Source organism: Symphalangus syndactylus, chromosome 4 (genome assembly GCF_028878055.3).
Source record: "Symphalangus syndactylus isolate Jambi chromosome 4, NHGRI_mSymSyn1-v2.1_pri, whole genome shotgun sequence".
NCBI classification, from domain to species: Eukaryota; Metazoa; Chordata; class Mammalia; order Primates; family Hylobatidae; genus Symphalangus; species Symphalangus syndactylus.
In genome coordinates, this window is record NC_072426.2 from 116,244,464 (window position 1) to 116,268,188 (window position 23,725).

General features: G+C 35.8%; 1 protein-coding gene across 6 annotated transcripts in view; it reads right to left on the reverse strand.

Annotated features, from left to right (window-relative positions):
- The window catches only part of INPP4B (inositol polyphosphate-4-phosphatase type II B), an 849,925-nt gene that overhangs the window by 719,856 nt on the left and 106,344 nt on the right, over positions 1 to 23,725 (reverse strand). For 4 of the 6 annotated variants that reach the window (XM_055276001.2, XM_055275999.2, XM_055276002.2 and 1 more), the window contains exon 2: positions 5,634 to 5,696. The gene's annotated coding sequence lies outside the window, so the exon portion shown is untranslated. Of the gene's footprint in view, positions 1 to 845; positions 913 to 5,633; positions 5,697 to 9,164; positions 9,298 to 23,725 lie in introns of those variants that run through there. The other 2 variants (XM_063637634.1, XM_063637640.1) reach the window with 2 other exon arrangements.

Here is a 23,725-nt window from a genome sequence, read left to right on the forward strand (position 1 = left end):
AGTACCTACTATTCTCAGGTAAGATGTTCTAATGAAGTACCATTTTTTATTGTTAGCAAATTAAGGTCACAGGAACCCTAGGAGGTTGCTGCTGACATCTAGTGGCATACTTTTTAAAACATCAAATTCATTAAAAATAGGGTTTTCCCTCATTATCCGGTGGGGTATGGTTCCAGGATTCCTCTTTCCCAATGTACCAGAATATGTGGATGTTCAAGTCCCTTATATGAAACGGCATAGTCTTTGCACATAACCTACACACATCCTCCCAGACACTTTATATCATCTCTAGATTATAATACCTACTACAGTGTAAATGCTATGTAAATAGTTGTTACACTGCACTGCATTGTCTTTTAATTTGTATTATTTTTTATTGTCTGTTTTTTTTTCCAAATATTTTTGATTCCCAGTTGGTTGAATCTGTGGATGCAGAACCCATGAATATGAACGGCCAACTGTATATGTGTATATATATATACATATATATATAATCTCTCTCTCTCTCTCTCTCTCTCTCTCTCTATATATATATATATATATATATATATATATATATACACAGTTTTCCTATTTTTTATTTTTTGAAACAAGGTCTTACTTTGTCACCCAGGCTGGAGTGCATCTCGTGTGTGTGTGTGTATATATATATATATATATATATATATCATATATATATGATATATATACGATATATATACCTCATATATATGATATATATACATATGATATATATCATATATATGATTTTCAGCATCATATATATATACACAGAGAGAGAGAGAGAAGAACAAACATACATTTATATTCACGTGTGTACTTGCAAAATCTAGTGGACATGTTACCAATTATTTGTAGCCCAGATCACTTTGTCTTCAATGATGTGATTCTCCTTCCAAAGTAATCTCAGTGCTGCAAAACCAGAAATAAAAATGAGCAGATCTGCTAAAAGCCTTAAAGAAACCAATTTCCTCAAAGACTTTAGTCCTTTACTGGGAATTGCCAATTCTCTGAGAGCCCCAGTTCCCAAAGGCTTCTCCTCAACCCCAATAGGCCTAATTTCTTTTCAGCTTTCCAAATAACCATGACCTTACTCTATTTCCACACCTGGCATTTAAGTACTTTAGGATCTTAGCCTCGAGAGACTCCACTAGCAGAGTATATGCTCTTGCACAAAAATGCCTTTGTTGGGTAGGGCAGGTTAGATTTTTCTGCAATGATGTATGGAGTGGCACAAAGCCAGTGAGTGATAGAATTAGGCCGTCTCCCTTTGGTGAAGAGAATGTGTTCCTGCAGTGGTGTTATAAATTAGTTGATTTGAATTTAGATTTTATTCTTATTAAAAAGATGTCATAAGGCTGGGCACCGTGGCTCACGCCTGTAATCCCAGCACTTTGGGAGGCTGAGGCGGGCAGATCAGGAGGTCAGGAGATCAACACCATCCTGGCTAACACAGTGAAACCCCGTCTCTACTAAAAATACAAAAATTAGCCGGGGGTGGTAGCGCGCGCCTGTAGTCCCAGCTGCTCGGGAGGCTGAGGCAGGAGAATCACTTGAATCTGGGAGGCAGAGGTTGCAGTGAGGCGAGATCGCGCCACTGCACTCCAGCCTGGGTGACAGAGAGAGACTCCGTCTCAAAAAAAAAAAAAGATGTCATAAAAGCAGAGTAGGTTCTCCAGGTAGTCCTAATTAATACAAAACATAGCTAAATTATAACTTTCTTATTACAAAGAGAATTTTTAGTCTTTTAAATATACCTTCAGTGGAAATTCTGGAGATGCAAGGAGCTCATTCACTCAAAATTTGTCTGCTTTACTCATAAGGAAAAGTAAACGTGGCTGGCAGAAAGATCTTTTTTACAATTATATTGAAGAAAAAAAAATCCGTGTCTGTGTGTGCACCTTTATATATGATATCAAATTTTATATACACACATACATATACATATGTATACACACAAGAATATACCAAAATATGCAAATCAATGACAGTATGGCAGATACCACAACTAAGTGTGAGTGAATGTAGTGTAGGCTGGCTAAGGGAGAAAGATAGTTGCAATATAATGAAGGTCTCAGAAAGCATCTTAAAGAGAAGTTTTAAGGTTATATAGTTTTTGGAATAAAGAAGAAAGCTGACCGGACATTCAAAGCCGAGCTTTAAACCTAAGCAAAGACAAGAATGTTTGGGGAAGAGAGACGTAAATAAGGTAAGAAACATAGCTGAGGAATTGATGGAAGAACTTGAATAGTAGCAGGAGCTGATTCTAGACAACGCTATGGTTTATAATTCTGAGAATTTCAAAAAGATAAAATATTGCACAGAAACTAATACCCCAGAAGAGTTAAGAAGACCAAGAACTTTTTGCAGATGAAAAAAATCATAAAAACCACAAAAGCCAAATTCTTAAAAACTACCATAACAGCTTCTTTTCACGTAAATTTTTTTCCTTTAATAATTACTTTTTAATCACTTCTCCATAAAAATGTTCAATGATTTATTCTCTGATTTGTGGTTTAAATACTCATTGGGAGCATACTGTGCCTATTGTTATAAGTATGTTTTTGTAAAGCGTTGTATGGTATATATCAGACATAGAACCTAATTTCGGTATTGTGAGGTTTACATGTACTTTTCATCACTAGCCTTAAACTATTTCTAACTCTCATTTAAATACATGGTCATTAACTTATTAATCAACCTGCAAGTTATGATGCTGTACTTTCATTTGTTATTATAGTAGGTATGCGATAAATAATAGAAAATATAATCTGTAATAAACTCAAAATATCACAAGATTTGTATCCTTTTAAATCTCAACACGTATCATTTCCTACATCAAATAATAAACCAAAATAAAACCAATCTGTAAACAATATACTTACAATTTATGTCTTACTGTCCTTGAACATAAGTAACCCTATATACAGTAGCCTTATAACCCAGTTTCTTTTCAATTTTCAAAATTGTGTTTACAGAAAGCCTAAATATAGTAAACCTACAGTACGTAAAAGAATTGCTGAATTCTTAATATACTATTTCAATTTCCTCCAGAAAAATTCAATATATGTGAGAATAAAATTTGATATTCCTGCATAATAAAAATATAATTACAGTCATGAAATTTTCTTGATTGAAATTTGATCTATTTCCAGGACATGTAAACCTATGTAAAAATTGAACAGAATCACAGTCTCTATTTTTACATATAATCCTACCATGGTATACCTACCAGGTATATTGAAAGATATTTTAACTTGACTAACTGAAGTTGCCTCTGTCTTTGGATGATAAAATTAAGAAAATTGTAACTATAACTTATAACCAATAACTTCACATTAAAACACTACATGAAAAGTTGTTTAAATGCCCTTTTTAAGAGTCAAATGTAGAACTCACAGGTATCTGCACACATAAAAGTGTCTGTTAATCCAACAGATTGCATTCTGAGCCCATTGCCAGAATTAATCCTACACAAAATGAATGTGTTAGTCATCATGTATACTAAGAAAAGCTGAATGGTTCCATTTGTTTAAAAATAACACCTTCACTAGTATGTCTTAAACTTCCACTATTTAAATATTGAAATTTAAATGCACATATTCCATCTGAGATAATAGGCAGAATGTTACTACGTCAGCATGTATTGCCATATTAATAGGAATTTTACGAGACTGCAAACACTCCCAGTTCAACAAATCTATAGGACCAGCCCAGAAAGATAATGACATAAACGTCATTTGTCCTGGCCATAGTTCTCCCGTCCCGTCCTCCATATCTCACTTCCACCCTCCACAACAATATACATATCTTGGATCATAATCACCTTGGGAGTTGTATCATGCCAAATTTTGGCAATACACAGAATGATTCCTTTATTTTCATAATGAAAAAAAAAAATTTTGTTACTCTGGGTACGCTGATGCTGAAAATTCTATCCCATGAATGGGAATTACTTTCCCTCACCCCAAGTCTTCCTTTGTTACATTCACTTCAAAATAAGCATATACATAGCTTAAATAAATAAAAGCCTAAAAATGAGTATATTAGTATATATTGTATCTCTGAGAAAAGAAAAATTCACATAAATGCAACCTGGAGAGTCTGTGCTCCCTGCATGCCTTATTTATATTCTAAAGCACATGGATCCCTGACCTTCCTCACTGGCTTCATCTCATTCAGGATATTTCTCTATCTCTCTTTACTGTGCCATCTTCCATTGAGTCGCCTTCAGCAACTCAGCACTTTTCTAGCATTTATCACCCTATGCCTATATCTCACAGCTCAGCTTCAACCTCTTCTGCATATTGGCTAGGAATTTGTTCTCTTTATAAGGTCCCTATTTGGAGAGTCAAAGCTAATAGGTCTATGTAAAAGACAACCCTCAATTAACTTCATTAACCATTTAAGAATATTTTAATTTGAATTAACATTTCAGTATAGATAAAACTTGGATAGGGTGACTACCCTTAGGAAAAGAAGCTATTTTCTCAAGGGGTTTACACCTGTTTTGAAGAATTAGCTACAAGCCAGAAATATGTAGAAATATATCACATTTGTAATTCAAATTTAACAATTTGTTTTTGCTCAACTGCAAATCAAAGTTCAGAAACAAGTTTTCTACTCATGTCCATTAAATTTACATGCTACCTTTATTTCAGTACTCATTTTTAGAAATTCAGCAATTTGTCAAAAATAAAACACAGTCAATTCTAGTTAATATAAAAATATATAATACATTTCATTAATATATTATATATGTCCATGAACATACAGTGTCATCACATCTTCATAGCTATATAAGTAGACAGGACTCAATGGATGTCTCAGTTCCCTTCAAAATTCTAAACTGTCTGAAACTTTTCTGCAAAAATCTCTTTTGAGATAGTAGCTTTATTCATAAAACATACACATATTGTTTATCTGCAGCTACACTCACACTTTGTGTACATGCGTATGTCATTAGAATATTTGCATGAGTTTTCACATTCTTAGAACAACATATGTAAATAATTCACATAGCGATTTGAAAATTTAGCAACTAAATATGCAATCTGTTAAGCATAATCAGGCATGCTATTCAACAACTGCATGATATAATTCAATCTTTCCAAATAAAATATGTATTTTGTATGAGGGTGTCTTCATAAAGCTTGATGACATTTTCTAGAAATTCATATTGAAATTTTTTTGTATATTCAAAAAATATGTATGACATAAAGTCATCTGACTAATGCCAAATAAAGGCACAAAGAATCTATCATTGTACCCTAACAAGGGTCTAATGCTGTTATTACCTATCATTTGTAAATATGATAAACCACTTGGAGTTATTTCCAAAGAGACAGCAATCTTATACGCAAGATCCTATTTATATATTAACATAAACTTCAAAATGGTATCAGAAAATTAACCATTACCACAATGTTTTGAAAAGCTATTATATATCCGAAAATGTACTGTTCACTGTATCAATCTGATGATCATCATAAGGCCTTCCCTTGGCTTCTCAGATAATAATTTACTTTTTTGATGGGTAATTCAATATCTAAAACCAATAATCAAGGAAAGCCAACTAGTTTCACGTAGAGTTATACAGACTGAAAAAAATATCAATTCAAAATAAGCATTACCTTTGTCTAATTTTTCATAAAAGACAGAAGACCTCTTGTCAGGTAACACCATTTCTTTGTGTTCTACGGGAAAAGAGAAAGAAGATTAATAAAAACAACCTTTCTTTTTTCCTCTTTAAATGCTTCTTAAAGAAGATTCATTAGTAATAAAGGTCAGAGAAGAAAATCATTTAACAAAATATTCAGCTCCATCCAGCAGCTGCCTCAGGAAACACTTGCTTTAAATGCCAAATCACTTCCCCAAATGTCCTTTCTCCCTTACAGCTGAGAACATGGGTGACTACAGCAGATTCTCAGCCCTGTTTTCTTTGCTTCTCTTTCTTCTCTCACATGTGAACAAGACTGGCACTCGAGCAAGAAAAGGCATTAGCTTCGATCATTTCAAAAGACAAGATGTAAGCCATGTCAGGACAGAATATTTACTTGGAATACAATGGACTGAAATGGAATTTAAAATTATCTAAACTGACTTTCCTTCCATTGCTAGTGAGCATGGGTTTTAAAATATTCATGAAACTTTGGGTCTTTCCACAAAGTAATAAAATGAGATATTGTGGGATAACTGTAAATAATTGCAGATTACCTTCCTTATGAGATGTAATTTCAGAGCTTTTTTATGCTGCAACGAGGAGGAAAGTACTTTATCGAAGTCAAAACTTATGAAATATATCTTATTCCCTCCCCTAACATATAACAATCTTGAGGAGTATCCCATAAAAGATTTTATTGCATCATTATCTAAACGTTCAGATTGGAGGAGACAAACTTCAAGCCTGAGCAATAGCTTTCCAGAAAACTGTCACATAGATAAGTAAGAATTTTAAATCCACCCCTTAAGAAAGTTATTTGGCTGAATAGAAGATGCTAACAGTTTAAAACAACATTGATTAATTGACTAAAGCAATCATAAGAATAGTGATATAACTGCAATCACTACATCTTACCAATTGTGTATTTTGGACAAATAAATTCTGTAAGTCTTCATTTTTCATCTGTAATACAGGAATGATATTTTTTCCTATCCCCCATGGAGGTGATAATTGAGATAAACACATATAAAGAACATAGCATAGTACCAAACTAAGCATGAGAAAGCATTAGCTAATATAATATCATCATTATTATTCTTATTATTATCACTGTTCTTTAAAGAACAACAACAAAAAAGGCTTACTATTCCATTGAGAATCACTGCCCTAGTGAGCCACACAATAAAATGATTAAATCATATCATACTGGACATTACCTATTTTGCTTATTTATTAGTTAGACTCTGTGATGATGAAGGAAGAAAGAGTCCTTCTGGGTCTTTCAGGCAGGTGGGTGAAAAAGATTGAATAGCAGTATTTCAAGAAGATTAGTAAGCTGTCAACTGCTCGACTGCAGTGGTTCCCCTTGATTTTGCCGAGAACTTTAGCTTGAAGAAGGCCTTCAAGAAATTGTGATATACTTCAAGACTCACTTAAAGCAACTGGCCCTTATCTACTCTTATGAACACTCGATCCACTTCAGAAAACACCTGGTGAGCCCCTACTGCAAGCCAACGTCTGTGACAGACTGACGAAACCACAGCAAACAAAAAGAGACTCAAGAAAAGCACAGTTTAGTGGAGGAAACACTTCTGTGGACAATTATTTCAAGTAATTGGTGAAAATATCATCATTAGACAATACATAGAGTTTTGAAGGAACAGAAAGTATTAAAAGAATATTCTAGAGTCAGAAAAGGATTTAAAACATAATCTTAAAAAATAAGTCAGGGCCAGGTGTGGTGGCTCACCCCTGTAATCCCAGCACTTTGGAAGGCCAAGGTGGGAGGATGGCTTGAGCCCAGGAGTTCAAGACCAGCCTGGGCAACATGGCAAGGCCCTGTCTCTACAAAAACAAAAATTAGCCAGGCATGGTGGCGTATACCTGTAGTCCTAGCTATACGAAAGGCTGAGATGGGAGGATCACTTGAGACCAGGGGGGCAGAGGCTACAGCGAGCCGAGATTGCAGCACTGCGCTCCAGCCTGGGCAACAGAATGAGTCCCTGTCCCCCACCCCCTAAAAAATCAGTCAGAATAGCTGAACTGGTGCACATGGCTGACAGTCAGCACTGTTTGGTCTAAGAAAATTTCACAAAAGAGAACTCTAAAGTACTAAGCCTAACAGACAGATAAGCAGGTATGTCTTTGCAGGAAGATGGGGTAATGTATACAAAAACTGGAAGCATAAAAAAAAAAGGAAGTCCACATTAACGTAAGGTCCACTCACAGTGCCCATTGGGAGTCTTCTCAATTTCTTGTTAAAATGGTCAGAGGATGTCAAAGAAGAGAAACATTAGTAACAGCACTGGGAGGAAAATGGACAAAATATAAAGTGGCATTTCTAATAGCTGAGCCCTGATTGGGCTTGACTAAGAAAACACTGTTTCAGACTCAGAACCTCACACTGTATATTTTGAAAGAGTACAGCATATATGTCTTCTAAATAGAGAAATTAGGAAGAGACTTTGATTCATATCAACAACAATCCCTAACTCTAGGTGCAGGCATCAAGTAGATAAAAATCTGCATAACATCTATTGTGGGTTAAATTATGTACTCCTGAAAGATATGTTGAAGTCCTACCCTGAATATGATCTTATTCGGAAAGAATCTTTATGCAATTAAGGTGTAAATTAAGATGAGGTTATGCTAGAATAAGGTGGTCCCTTAATCTAGTATGACTGGCAACCTTATAAGAAGAGATGAGACACAGGGATGGACGTACATGGAGAAGAGAAAGCCATGTGAACACAAAGACACACACAGACAGAGTGCCATATGACAAGACAGGTAGAGATTGGAGTGATAAATCTACAAGCTAAGGAATGCCAAGGACTGTCAGCAACATCAGAACTAAAAGAAAGGCATCAAACAGATTCTCCTCTAGAGCCTCTGGAGAGAGCAGGGCCCTGCCGACACGTTGATTTTAGATTTCTAGCCTCCAGAAATGTGACACTAAATTTCTCTTGTTCTAAGCTACTCAATTAGTGGTAATGTGTTACAGCAGCCAAAGAAACTAATAACACATGTCTTCGGCCAACTGGAATCAGGCTTCTATCTAGACTCTGATTACTTAGAACTTATTTAAAAAAAAATCTTACGGTTACTTTAATTGGTAGTCCTCAAACTTTTTGGCACCAGGACAATTTTTTCTAAAGATGGGGCAGGTGGAATGGTTTCCAAATGAAACCATTCTACCTCAGATCATCAAGTATTAGATTCTCATAAGGAGCACGTAACCTAGATCCCTTGCATGTGCAGCTCACAAGAGGGTTCATGCTCCTATGAGAATCTAATGCCGCAGCTGATGTGACAAGAGGGGGAGCTCAGGCAGTAATGCTTGCTTGTCCACCACTCATCTCCCACTGTGTGGCCCAGTTCCTAACAGGCCACAGACAGTTACTTGTCCACGGTTTGGGGGTTGGGGACCCCTGCTAGCTCATCAAACACATTCTCAACTTAGAAACCAGAACACCCAGCTGCACATGACAAACTGACTTACAGTTTTAACAGTTTCCTGTAGCTAGAATCTGCTGCAAATGGGAGCCAATAGCCAATGGAAAGGAATTTGTTGGTCTCTATTTTTCCCCCATGTCCTTCTTTTCCAGCTAGTGAATCTTGGATCCTGATGCCTCTGGAATATAGCGGTAGAGTGAAAAAGGATAGGTGAGGAAACAAGAGGTAAATGAAGCAGGAAAGTGCTTACTTTCTGCTCACTAAGCAAGAAGGCTTCCTCTTTGGGGCAGACACAAAGTTGATTCTCTCCCTGTTTGAGCTTTTCCTGGTTCTTCAGTAATCCTCACCTCCAATCACTGGAGACCTTTCACCTGTACTATGCTTGATGCAGATCATACTGTCTCACTTTGTTACTTACTCCATCCACAATCACTAGTCAGCTGAGACCAGTTCAGTTGCTGGGCGGCCTTAAGGAAATACCTAGGACAACCTCGTGACAGCTGTTTCATATTCGTGGCCCACCTCTCTTCCAGAGGAATCTAACAACCCCTGAAAAATAGATGAATCCCCATTCAGAATCTTTACTTTGCTGTACCATAAGCTGCTCACCACCTCATCTTTGGTCTTTGAATTAATCAGAAACCAGTCCACTGTCTCCACTAAAACCTCAAAACTTCAAGAGATACCTTTTAAACTCTCTAGAGAGTCTCCTTGAAGAGCTCTTTCTAGTTCTGAGGAGGAAAACACCCTACACCATCTCTCCTTGTGTATATTTCAAGTACACCTTCAGTTCACTCCATAAAATCTTCCTTTCATCTCCAGATCTCCCAGCCCTTTTGGATTGGAAATGTAGGAGGTATCTACCCAGTTCTTACACTCCCACTAGGGAATTTCTACAAGGTGATCTGGTTTATAAATCACATTAGTATCTGATAGCTATTGCTTTAAGGGGTCAACGTTTTCCAATTTTACATCATATGATATTAGTTTTTCACAATTTGTGTTTTAAGAAACTCATGGGGGAAACAGCTAAAAATTATACAATACGTCTTCTGGACATACTATTTTTTTAAAGATGTCCTATACATTCCATGAATTTTACATTGTTCTTCAATATAATCTCTGTTATTCAGTCAAGCAGAGTGTCTAACAGCTGCCACGTTGTTCTATCCCAGTTCCATTCTTCAGGTCTGTTCCTTCTGCTTGTGGTTCAATTCTTACTTCTCAGCACCTTCCAAATTTACTGCCCTGTCAAAGCTTTAATGAGAACTTCTCCAGAAAGTGATCTCCAGGTACTTTGGACTCTGTTGATTTTATCATTCTTCTACCTTGTGCAGCAATTATAGTCAATGCCTATAACTTATATTGCCTTCTTGAGTTGTCTTGTGCTGTCGTGTCTCCACAGATGTATTTTAAGTTCTTCAAAGACAGTTCTAACTTTTGCCTCTCACATTTTTCCTTTTGTGCTAAACTCAATGATCAGCATATGTGGAGAAGGTACCTGTTAAGTGCAGACACAACTGCTATCTATTAAATATCTATTAATGTAGGTAGACAGAGTTGACTTATGTGGCATAATATCTTTTCATGTCCTATGACAGAAATTGCATAGCAGTGGCATAGCAGTTGTTGACATACCAAGTTTTTTTAAAATTTAATTTTACTTTATTTTAAGTTCCAGGATACAGATGCAGGACATGCAGGTTTGTTACTTAAGTAAACGTGTGCCATGCTGGTTTGCTGCACCTATCAACCCATCCCCTAGGTATTAAGCCCCACATGCATTAGCTATTTATCCTGATGGTATCCCTTCCCCCACCCCACTCCCCTGAAAGGCCCAAGTGTGTATTGTTCCCCTCCCTGTGTCCATGGCCATATTACATTTAAACACTATTTGGACATGTCAGATGGAAAACAAGCAGAAAACAAAATAACATGAGAAATATGATATGACATTATATAACAAGGATGTTGTTTGGAAATATATCTAAATGCAATCCTTTTGCATTTCTCTGTGTCTAACCTCACCTTTCTGCCAGGCATAGCATTTGCCTCTAAAAAGATCAAGATTGCTACAAGATAAATAAAATTTAAAAAAAGGCAGTCTACATTTTGACGTCTGCCAATAATTCTGGATCCATATAGCAAGACAATGATCTTGAATATAAGTCTTTTCCTGTTTCCATTACAATATTATAATTCAGACTTAGAAAACTAGATCAAGGACTTTTGCCATGCTAAAAGAGGAGAAAAGAATATAAAGAACTACCTCAGGCTCAAGAGCATAGGCAAGAGGAAAAGAAACAGAGGAGGAGGTCAAACATGAAGTCCTCATTTCCCTTCTTTCTAAGTGAAACCCCCCACAAGAAAGTGGGATAAAGGTAATAGAAGCATTAGGACTAGCAGATGGCTTTTCAGGACATAGACTCAAAAGAACTTGAGATTTTTAGGGAAAAAATAACATCATCCAACATTTAACATGATATAGGAACACTTAGGGTGCATTAGTGGAGGACAGTCTCTAAAGAGATGAACCTGAGACAAAATTGCATCTCTCAATAGCCAACACCTGGTATCCAGGAGCAATAGAAGTTCTCAAATACCGTGAATAGAAGATAGGGAATTGCAGGTGGACTTTGTCCCACCTAGTACCCTTTCCCAGAATTGAGATCACATGAGGCCCATTAGCCCCATCATCATGACTATAAAGGAAAAAGCAGAAAAGGAAAAAAGTCTAAAGCACAATCATTTAGCAAAAAGTTATCTCAGCCATCCATCCCAGATAAAAAAGAACTTAAACTTATGTAGTACAGTATCATTATTTTATAGATATAAAAACTAAAGACCAGAATGGCAGACTCATTTACTGAAGAGTATTATGCTTATGAAGACAGAGAAGAGGCAATGGTTCCAGTTTTTCTAGCATCTACTCACATGCTGATGAACTATCCCACACTCCCATCTACAGCCCAGCTTTTCTTTCCACTATAAGTTAATATTATTATTCAATTAATATTTTAAAATAAAAATTCCAATTTTATTTTCACTAGAAATATCAATGAAAATAATTTTAATTCATTTATTTTAATAAATGATGAAATACATTAACAATGAAAATAACGTTTTTAAAGAGTCCGCAGAAAACTATTAGATTTAATTAGTAAATTTAGCAGTTACTGAATTCAGAGTTATTTTACAAGAACAAATTATGCTACCATAATGAACAAATAAAAAGAATTATAACATTTAAAAGAGAAACATCTCAAATACTCAGAATAAAATCTAACAAAAGATGTTCATCATATCTACACCAAAAATCTACAAAATAGTATTTAAAGGAAATAAAGCAGACAAAAATAAATGGAGAGATGCATCATGCTCATACATTGGAAGACTCAATACTATAAGGATGTCAATTTTCAAATTAATCTGGATATTCATGGTAATCACAACCAAAATCCCAGTAGTCTCTTTTTTAATATAAAAATTAACAAGCTAAAATTTGTACAGAAATACAAAGGGCCAAGATTTGCCAAGGAAGACAAAACTAGAATTTTTAAATTGCCAGATACCAAAACTTATTATAATGCTTTTGTAATTAAGACGGTAACTGGTACAAAGACAGACAAATCGTATATGAAACAAAAGAGGAAGTCCAGAAACAAACTCACACAAGTTATAACAACAAATTACACAAATTAAGGCAAGTTGGACAACGTAGAACAGTAGAGAAGGGGCAATTTCTTTACTAAATGGTGCTGAATGAATTATATATCCACATGTGGGGAAAAAGTGGATCCTGACTCCTACATATAAAAAAATCAGTTCCAGAAGGTTGTGCATTTACATGTTCAAAACAAAACAATAAAGATTTTAGAAGAAAATATCTTTCCTTTTGGGGCAGACCGTGATTTCTTAAACAGAGTATAAGTGGTAACCGTCAAGGGAAAACATTAAAGTTTGACTGCATTTAAATTAAAAACTTCTGTTTATCAAAAGATGGCAAGTAGAAGATGAAATGACAAGCCATGGAGTATAAAAAGAAACCTGCAATACTCAGAATATGTACAATAAACTTTCATAAATCAATAAGAAAATGAGACAACTGAATAGAAAATCGGGCAAAAGTCATAAATATAAACTTCACAAAAGAAGGCTTTCAAATTTTCAATAAACATCCTAAAAATCCCTCACCTTTATTAGTCTTTTGGAATGCAAGCTAAAATTACAATGAGATATCACTATAAGTAGACAAATGAGGCTGAATTTTAAAAAAAATGATAATAGCAAGAGTTAGCAAGGATGTGGAAGAATGGTACTGTCATATCCTGCTGGTAGGGGTAGAAATTCGTGTAATTATTTTGGAAAAGAGTTTGGTAGTGTCTCTCCTTTGGTAGTATCTCACCTTATGGCTGTGCAATTCCACTATAAAAGTTGCTGAATATTATGTACAAGAATATTCTCAGTAACACTATTCACAATAAGAATAAACTAGAAATAACCCAAATTTCCATAAACAGTAAAGCTGATTAATAAATTAAGATATATTCATACAATGAAATGCTATGCATTAATGAGACTGAAGAAACCCTGATTACATGAACAATATGAATATCACAAACCATGTTAAAGAAAGAAGTCGCATGGAAAAAGTATGTACTATAGGAAAACATTCTGTTATGGGCTCAATTGCATCCCCTCATAATTCATATGGCAAAGCTCTAACACTCAGACTGTCTTTGGCAATAAGGCCTCTAAGGAGAAAATTAAGGTTAAATTAGGTCTTTAGAGTGGTGCTGTAATCTAATACAGCTGGTGTCCTTGTAAGACGAGAGAAAGACACCAGGGATGCATGAGCACAGGCTGTGAGGGCACAGGAAGATACTATCTGCAAGTCAAGGTGAGAGGCCTTGAGAGAAATCAACCCTGCTGGCACCTTAATCTTGGACTTTTAGCCTCCAGAGCTGTGATAAAATAAATTTCTGTTTCTTAAGCCACCCAATCTATGGTATTTTATTATGCCAGCCCTGCAAAACTAATACACATTTATGTAAAAGTGGAAGGAAACGCTCTGAGGAGGATACGGTACCTGAAAGAGGACATGAGGAGAGCCTCTGTGGTGCAGAAAATATTCTGTTTCTTGATCTAGGTGTTGGATCTTCAGGTATATTCCTTTTGCAAAAAATGTATTGAGTTGTACACTTAAGATTTGCTCACTTTTCCATATGCATGTTTTCCTTCAATACACTTTTCACGTAACATTAAGATCCAAATTCATCTGTCTATGGCCCTTAAAAAATGGGCACTATTAGATTTTGTTTGTTTGTTTTGAGATGGAGTTTCACCCTTGTTGCCCAGGCTGGAGTGCAATAGGGCGATCTCGGCTCACTGCAACCTCCACCTCCCAGGTTCAAGCGATTCTCCTGCCTTAGCCTCCCAAGTAGCTGGGATTACAGGCATGCACCAGCATGCCCAGCTAATTTTGTATTTTTAGTAGAGATGGAGTTACACCATGTTGGTCAGACAGGCCTCAAACTCCTGACCTCAGATGATCTGCCTGCCTCAGCCTCCCAAAGTGCTGAAATTACAGGCATTAGCCACCATGCTTGGCCAATTTTTTAAATAATTCCTGATTTTAAAGATAATCAAGAAGAAATAAAAGGGCAGATTTCAATCTGCAGGTGTTCTTCATTAGCACTACAGGTGTGATCATTGGAGAACCGACCTTTCAGGGCTGCACCTGAAGACAACAGTAGTCTTTCCCTAGAATACATTTTGTTTTTAATATTTTTGATTTAGATTTCTCCTCAGTTTATTTAATCATTTTTATGTATGTTTAATTTAGCACAGAATATATGTCTATTCAATTTTAAAGCATATTTGTATACTTAACAGTATACATATTTGAGAAATTCTTAAAATTTGGGCAACTTTAGCCAGGAAACACCCAGCGTCAGACTTTCAGTGCTATGCCTGACCTCTGAAATTATTTCCTTTTGTAAACACTAAATATTCTACCAATTGGATTCCTATCTAATTTTCTCTTGCCTATTAAGTTTATGGAGCATTTTTTTTTCAGAAAAGAAAAACACAAGTAAAGTAAATGTTTGTAATTGTAGGTTTTTAGAAGTCTGCATTTAAACTTTGGAAAGAAAATATAAATAGAAAAAGAAATACAATAAACACCTCTTTGTCTCTGTCTACAAGCAATAAGATAGAAAAAACTTTACTGAATTATAATTATACCTAAATCAATCATCAATAATGAACAACCACAAAGGAAATGATCAAGGCCCAGGAATTTAAAAATATATGCTTAATCCATGCCAGAAGAAAGGAAGAAATAAAATAATAAAGATAACAAAGCTAAGTCCCATGTTTAAAGCATATGGAGAAGCTGAACCCTAAGAATAATTCAAGTCTAGCATTACTTTTTAAATGTTAATAATCAGGTTTTTACTTAGTTGATGACAACATCCTTCTCTAAATGATAGACTGTCAATGATAATTTCATTTTCTTAATCATAATTTTTCACTCCATATTGTTTATTTAAATAAATAACCCCATTTTTCTCCCATAGAGAATTTAGCAGCAACATGGACTCAAGAAAGCTTATATTTATTTATTTATTTGTTTATTTATTTATTTTTTGAGACTGAGTTTTGCTCTGTCACCCAGGCTGTAGTGCAGTGATGTGATCTCGGCTCACTGCAACCTCCATCTCCCGAGTTCAAGCAATTCTCCTGCCTCAGCCTCCCGAGTAGCTGGGATTACAGGCTCATGTCACCATGCCTGGCTAATTTTTGTAATTTTTAGTAGAGATGGGATTTCACCATGTTGGCCAAGCTGTTCTTGAACTCCTGACCTCAAGTAATCTGCCCACCTCAGCCTCCCAAAGTGCTGGGATTACAGGTGTGAGTCACCATGCCTGGCCAGCTTCTATCTTCTGAGAACTATCCTTTAAATCTCTTAGTCTTAAATTTTTAGAAATAACATTATTATCATTATTGTAATAATAAAACTAATCCTTCAGTATTGCCAAACAGAAGCCAGGCATTGCTCTAAGTTGCTGTCTTGCATATTAAATACTCATAACAACCTTCTTGGCTGATTACATTATTATCCACATTTTATAGATGAGTAAGCTGAAGCACAGTTTGGTTACCATGTTGCCCAAGCCACAGCCATCGAGCAAAGGTAAGGTTTGAAGGCAGGGAGCTGCCACAAACCCCAATCCTTTGACTTCTCAGCTGAGCTAATGTGCCTCAGTTCTTTCCACATGTGCACCTGTTACTCTAACACAAATTCTGTCCTTATGTCTTATTAATGGAATGTATTCTTCTTACTGTGAAATTTCTCATTTTACTTTAAATGTATGTCCCCCACAAATTCTATTCTTTGTATGTCTTTGCTATTTTGTATATTTTCATGCATTCATTAGAATTTTAAACATATTATATCTTTAATTTAGTTATTATCGCCTAGGAGTTTAAAGAAATTTATGTATATCATTCTATACATTGCAACACACGCACACACACACACACACACCCACCACTATTCTCTGAATTGCATTTTAGGTATTTTATTACATATTTTCTTACCTTCTATGTCACACCATTGCCAAAGTCAAATTCCGAGAGTCTAGACCTCTTATACTCACATGGTGATCCATAAACTGCAGCATCACCATCACCTAGAGTTCGTTAGAAATACAGAATTCCAGGCTACACCACAGACCAGCTGAGTCAGATTCTTCATTTCAACAAGAGCGCCAGATGATCAGAAGGAATATTAAAGTTTCAGAAACTTGCTTTAGATGATATAGTGCTCTAAACTAAGGCTTTCTTAATTCTTCCTTCAACTAATTTATTTCCCTAATTTCTATGAAACTTCTTGTAATATTTTTTTTTACCACTAAGTGTCCTAGTCTATTATAATTAATAATATGGAATGCTTCACTCCCTTATCAGCTTTCCTGCCTGGAATATTATTTAATTTTCCTGAGTTAATTATTGAGACCCTAAAACAGAAGCTTCTCCTATTTTATTTTGTTGAGCAGTGGTGTGTAGTTCTCCTTGAAGAGGTCCTTCACATCCCTTGTAAGTTGGATTCCTAGGTATTTTATTCACTTTGAAGCAATTGTGAATGAGAGTTCACTCATGATTTGGCTCTCTGTTTGTCTGTTATTGGTGTATAAGAATGCTTGTGATTTTTGCACATTGATTTTGTATCCTGAGACTTTGCTGAAGTTGCCTATCAGCTTAAGGAGATTTTGGGCTGAGACAATGGGGTTTTCTAGATATACAATCATGTCATCTGCAAACAGGGACAATTTGACTTCCTCTTTTCCTAATTGAATACCCTTTATTTCCTTCTCCTGCCTGATTGCCCTGGCCAGAACTTCCAACACTATGTTGAATAGGAGTGGTGAGAGAGGGCATCCCTGTCTTGTGCCAGTTTTCAAAGGGAATGCCTCCAGTTTTTGCCCATTCAGTATGACATTGGCTGTGGGTTTGTCACAGATAGCACGAAATAAAAGAGGATACAAACAAATGGAAGAACATTCCATGCTCATGGGTAGGAAGAATCAATATCATGAAAATGGCCATACTGTCTAAGGTAATTTATAGATTCAGTGCCATCCCCATCAAGCTACCAATGACTTTCTTCACACAATTGGAAAAAACTACTTTAAAGTTCATATGGAACCAAAAAAGAGCCTGCATTGCCAAGTCAATCCTAAGCCAAAAGAACAAAGCTGGAGGCATCACGCTACCTAACTTCAAACTATACTACAAGGCCACAGTAATCAAAACAGCATGGTACTGGTACCAAAACAGAGATATAGATCAATGGAACAGAACAGAGTCCTCAGAAATAATGCCGCATATCTAAAACTATCTGATCTTTGACAAACCTGACAAAAACAAGAAATGGGGAAAGGATTCCCTATTTAATAAATGGTACTGGGAAAACTGGCTAGCCACATGCAGAAAGCTGAAACTGGATCCCTTCCTTACATCTTATACGAAAATTAATTCAAGATGGATTAAAGACTTAAATGTTAGACCTTAAACCATAAAAACCTTAGAAGAAAACCTAGGCAATACCATTCAAGACATAGGCATGGTCAAGGACTTCATGTCTGAAACACTAAAAGCAATGGCAACAAAAGCCAAAATTGACAAATGGGATCTAATTAAACTAAAGAGCTTCTGCACAGCAAAAGAAACTACCATCAGAGTGAACAGGCAACCTACAGAATGGGAGAAAATTTTTGCAATCTACTCATCTGAAAAAGGGCTAATATCCAGAATCTACAATGAACTCAAACAAATTTAGAATAAAAAAACAAACAACCCCATCAACAAGTGGGCAAAGGATATGAACAGACACTTCTCAAAAGAAGACATTTCTGCAGCCAAAAGACACATGAAAAAATGCTCATCATCACTGGCCATCAGAGAAATGCAAATCAAAACCACAATGAGATATCATCTCACACCAGTTAGAATGGCAATCATTAAAAAGTCAGGAAACAACAGGTGCTGGAGAGGATATGGAGAAATAGGAACACTTTTACACTGTTGGTGGGACTGTAAACTAGTTCAATCATTGTGGAAGTCAGTGTGGTGATTCCTCAGGGATCTAGAACTAGAAATACCATTTGATCCAGCCATCCCATTACTGGGTATATACCCAAAGGATTATAAATCATGCTGCTGTAAAGACATGCACACGTATGTTTACTGCGGCACTATTCACAATATCAAAGACTTGGAACCAAGCCAAATGTCCAATAATGATAGACTGGATTAAGAAAATGTGGCACATACACACCATGGAATACTATGCAGCCATAAAAAATGATGAGTTCGTGTCCTTTGTAGGGACATGGATGAAGCTGGAAACCATCATTCTCAGCAAACTATCGCAAGGACAAAAAACCAAACACCGCATGTTCTCACTCATAGGTGGGAATTGAACAATGAGAACACATGGACACAGGAAGGGGAACATCACACACTGGGGCCTGTTGTGGTGTGGGGGAAGGGCGGAGGGATAGCATTAGGAGATATACCTAATGTTAAATGATGAGTTAATGGGTGCAGCACACCAACATGGCACATGTATACATATGTAACAAACCTGCACGTTGTGCACTGTATCCTGAAACTTAAAGTATAATAAAAACAAAAAAAACAGAAGCTTCTCTTCTTATAAACAGATTAGATTCCAGGGGTTGTCTGCAAAACTAGTTGTTTGAAAGGTTCTGTATTCCCTGTATGTGTCTACAAATGCCATCAGTTGGAAATAACATACAGAACTGACATACTTAGCTCCAGTGTGTAGCCTTGTAAATGTCTATGACAGTTCCTAAGTTAAAAGATCAGTAGTAGAGGAGCTACTATTTTCTCAAAATCCTGTGTGATTTTATACTATCTGCTGTATTCACAATGTTCATCTTAAGTCTTCTGGAAATTCTTCTCAGGTTTTCTTAGCTATCAAGTATTCACTTACAAGTTGCCCTAGGGGTTTCTTGTTTTTTGTGTAAGCTGTCCTGAAGAAGTTCCAGCAAGTTGACTTTGTAGTAATACAGGATTCTTGCTTCTGGCCAAAATAATCACCATCAACAATGTCCAAAACCAAACATAATAACAAAATAAAATCCTGAAAGAGAAATACCCCTTTGAAAACTATCAAATAAACTTCAAAAACAGTAAATTAATGCAAAAGAAAATCAATCTTATTTCAGTTTTTAAATTAATGCAAAATTCTGTGTTGGTAAGTACTTTTCACTGTTTTAATGAAATTCTAGTACCATATCTTGATAAAAATTATGAAACTTCTTTATGACTTCATCTTTTTGCTATGGCTCTTGAATGATTTTCCAATATATGAGCTAAGTGGGATAAGAATATTAATTTACTTAAGCATATGGTATCAAGGAAAGTAATTGTTTAGAATTTGTCCAATAGGAAAATATGAACTGTTTGCCTATAGAATGGGCATTAGATGGTAATTAGTTAATTTCAATTGTGCCACGTGTGATAACCATATCGGAGTTATGTAAAATGAATATATTTATCTCTTAGAGATTTATGTTTCAGTAAATTCGATTGAAATATCAAAAAAATTATCAATGTAATATACTGGTATACACACACCACCACCACAAAATGTAAAATGACAGAAGCACCACACACATCCCACAAAGACAGACAGAAAGAGGAACATTAAGAGCCTAGAAAAGACTTCAATAATACAGAAATTTTAGCATCAATGCAGGAGGCTCCAATAATTCATTAGGTCATTGGATTAAAAGCAATGAAAGAAAAAATAATACGTTATTTTAAGGATTCACAATGTAACTGAAATAACACATTATATTTAAGAAATGCTACAAGCACCTTTTATTGAGCCTTTGCTCAAACTAATCACTTGGTATTTCTTTTAAATATATATTATTGCTCTTACTCTTCACAATAACTATTGAAAAGAGACATGAAGAACCCTTTTCCCATTTTCATAACATTTCTGATTTAGCCCAAAGAGGATTGAACTTTTACTAGTATGTAGTTTATGTGCATAATGCACTAAAGTATGTATAAAACATAGTATACAAATTTAGGTGTGCAAAGGAATTAATATTTTAAAAATTAGATAAAATTAACTGTCAGTCTTTGCCTCTATTCTTCTAGGATTCAACAATTTTGATGGAGAACCTAAACAACAGAAATAATTCAGCAGAAACAAATTTTGCAATGTGGAAAGCACATAAGCACAGAAAACCCAAAAAATCTAAATTCAAAAAATCAACAATCTAAGCAAATGGAATTATAGTTGAATACCTCCATATCCCACTATCAAAGTATGACAGAAAAAGGAAACAAAAATAAAAACTACATTGTGCTCAATAAGTAGATTTATGCTTCTGGCAATATAGACACTAGTAATTCTAAAATGCTCTTCTGCTTCAAAACATTTAGAAATGCTTACTGAGAATGATGTTTTCCAGTTTCATCCATGTCCCTACAAAGGACACGAACTCATCATTTTTTATGGCTGCATAGTATTCCATGGTGTATATGTGCCACATTTTCTTAATCCAGTCTATCGTTGTTGGACATTTGGGTTGGTTCCAACTCTTTGCTATTGTGAATAGTGCCGCAATAAACATACGTGTGCATGTGTCTTTATAGCAGCATGATTTATAGTCCTTTGGGTATATACCCAGTAATGGGATGGCTGGGTCAAATGGTATTTCTAGTTCTAGATCCCTGAGGAACCAAACACCGCATGTTCTCACTCATAGGTGGGAATTGAACAATGAGAACTCATGGACACAGGAAGGGGAACATCACGCTCTGGGGACTGTTGAGGGGTGGGGGGAGGGGGGAGGGACAGCATTAGGAGATACACCTAATGCTAAATGACGAGTTAATGGGTGCAGGAAATCAACACGGCACATGGATACATATGTAACAAACCTGCACATTGTGCACATGTACCCTAAAACCCTAAAGTATAATAAAAAAAAAAAAAAAAAAAAAACATTTAGAAATGCTTAATAAAACACAACAAACATACTTTAAAAAGCACTTTTGAATTTTAAAAAAGTAAGGATGATCTCACAAGGGCAAAATAAAGTCAGAGTTGAAACAATGGTTAACATCCTAGTGCAAAATTATGGGTACATTGGTGGTGTTTACTAACACTAGAGTCTTGGAACCTTGGATTTTAATAGCCTTATAGGAAATAGTGGAGAAGATTTTAGGCTTGGAAAAGATGAGCTGTTGTAGTTTACAACACTCAAAAGTCCAAAAGCGTGGACAATAAAAAAAAATTGCCCCTTAACAGGGGTAAGTGACAAGGGAAATATTTGTGACATTTCTGGCTTGGAGTAGCAAAAAAAGGAATTCTTCTAAAAATGCATAATCCACAACCCTTCCCCCATGGCTTTTGGACATTGTTTTCTAGTGTTTGTAAGTCCTGAAAATCTTCCAGAAGATAAATTAACTTAAAAGAGCAAATTAAATCCTCTTCAAAGGAATATAACCTCATCTTAGACATCTCAGGATTCCCAGAATTTTAAATAAACCAATCATAAGTTCACAATCCAAAATTACACAAACTGCCCAAAAGTAAGCCTTTATAAAGGAAAGTCCAAAGAAGCAACAAACACTAGAATTAGATTGCCAAGGAATTCAGATTTTGTACGGTCAGATAACACAAAATAAAATCAACGTGTTAAAAATCCCTAAAAGTATAAAAAAGGAAATGTATTAGGCCATTCTTGTGTTGTTATACAGGAATACCTGAGACTGGGTAATTTATATGAAAAGAGATTTAATTAGCTTACAGTTCTGCAGGCTATACAAGCATGGCACCAATATCTGCTTGGCTTCTGGTGAGGACAGAAGTAAGCTTACAAACATGGTGGAGGGTGAACTGGGAGTAGACACATCACATGGCAAGAGTGGGAGTAAGAGAGAGACGAGGAGGAGCCAGCCCCTTTTAAACAACCAAATCTCATGTGAACTAACTGAGCTAGAACTTACTCCGGGGGGATAGAGCTGAGTCATTCGTAAGATATCTGCCCCCATGATCCAATACCTCACACCAGGCCCCATCTCCAATACTGGGGATTACATTTCAACATGACATTTGGAGAGAACACACATCCAAACCATTTACAGAAACTAAAGACGTAACAAAGAAACAATAGGATATTAAAACCAATTAGAATTTTAAAAGACTAAAAGTAACTTCTAGAAATTAAAAATTAAATAAATTATAATCACATAGATGCATTGAAGAACATTAGGTACAACTTCAGAGAGGGAGTTAATAAACTGAAAAATACATTTGAATCATTACATAAAACAAAGACAGAAAAAGTGATAAAACCTATGCAAGGTGGAAGAGAAAATAGGAAGTTCTAACTTGTGACCAATCAGATTCCCTGAAGAAGAGAAAAGAGAGAATGGAGAGACCAGGGCCAGGCCTAGGTCAAGGCAAGGGAATAGGGCAGAAAGTTTAAGGAGGCCTTACTCTTAAATTTTGTCATCTAGAAGAGACAATATTAAAAAAAGAAGTTTCAATTTTCCATAATTAAATCTTCAGGTTCAGGAAACAAAGTTTTCCAAGCAGAATAAATAAAAAGAAATTTGCACCAAGAAACTAGTAAAACAGTAGAATACCAAGGACAAAGAGATCTTCTTACAGCCTGAAATAACAGATTGACTCTTGGTGCCCTACCCAGATTTCCTTCACCAAAACAGTAGACCCACACTCACCCTCCTATTGATAATTGTCCTCATATCACTGGAAATGTCTCAAAAGTTTCACACTCCCTCTAGGGACAGCCCACAGCCAAAGCATGACTTATAAAAGGATACCAAAGACCAGTACCCTAGCATGAATGGGGGACATTTTTGTGGAACTCTCAGGTTGCAGAGCTGCTTGTGGGACCAGGCTGATCTTCTGCTAAGTCACATCTTTAACTTGGGATTTTCCTGCTCTATCTTTTTTTTTTTTTTTTTTTTCTGATTCCAACTAACAAAACTGAGAATCCCCATCTTGAGTTGACTCTAGTAAGT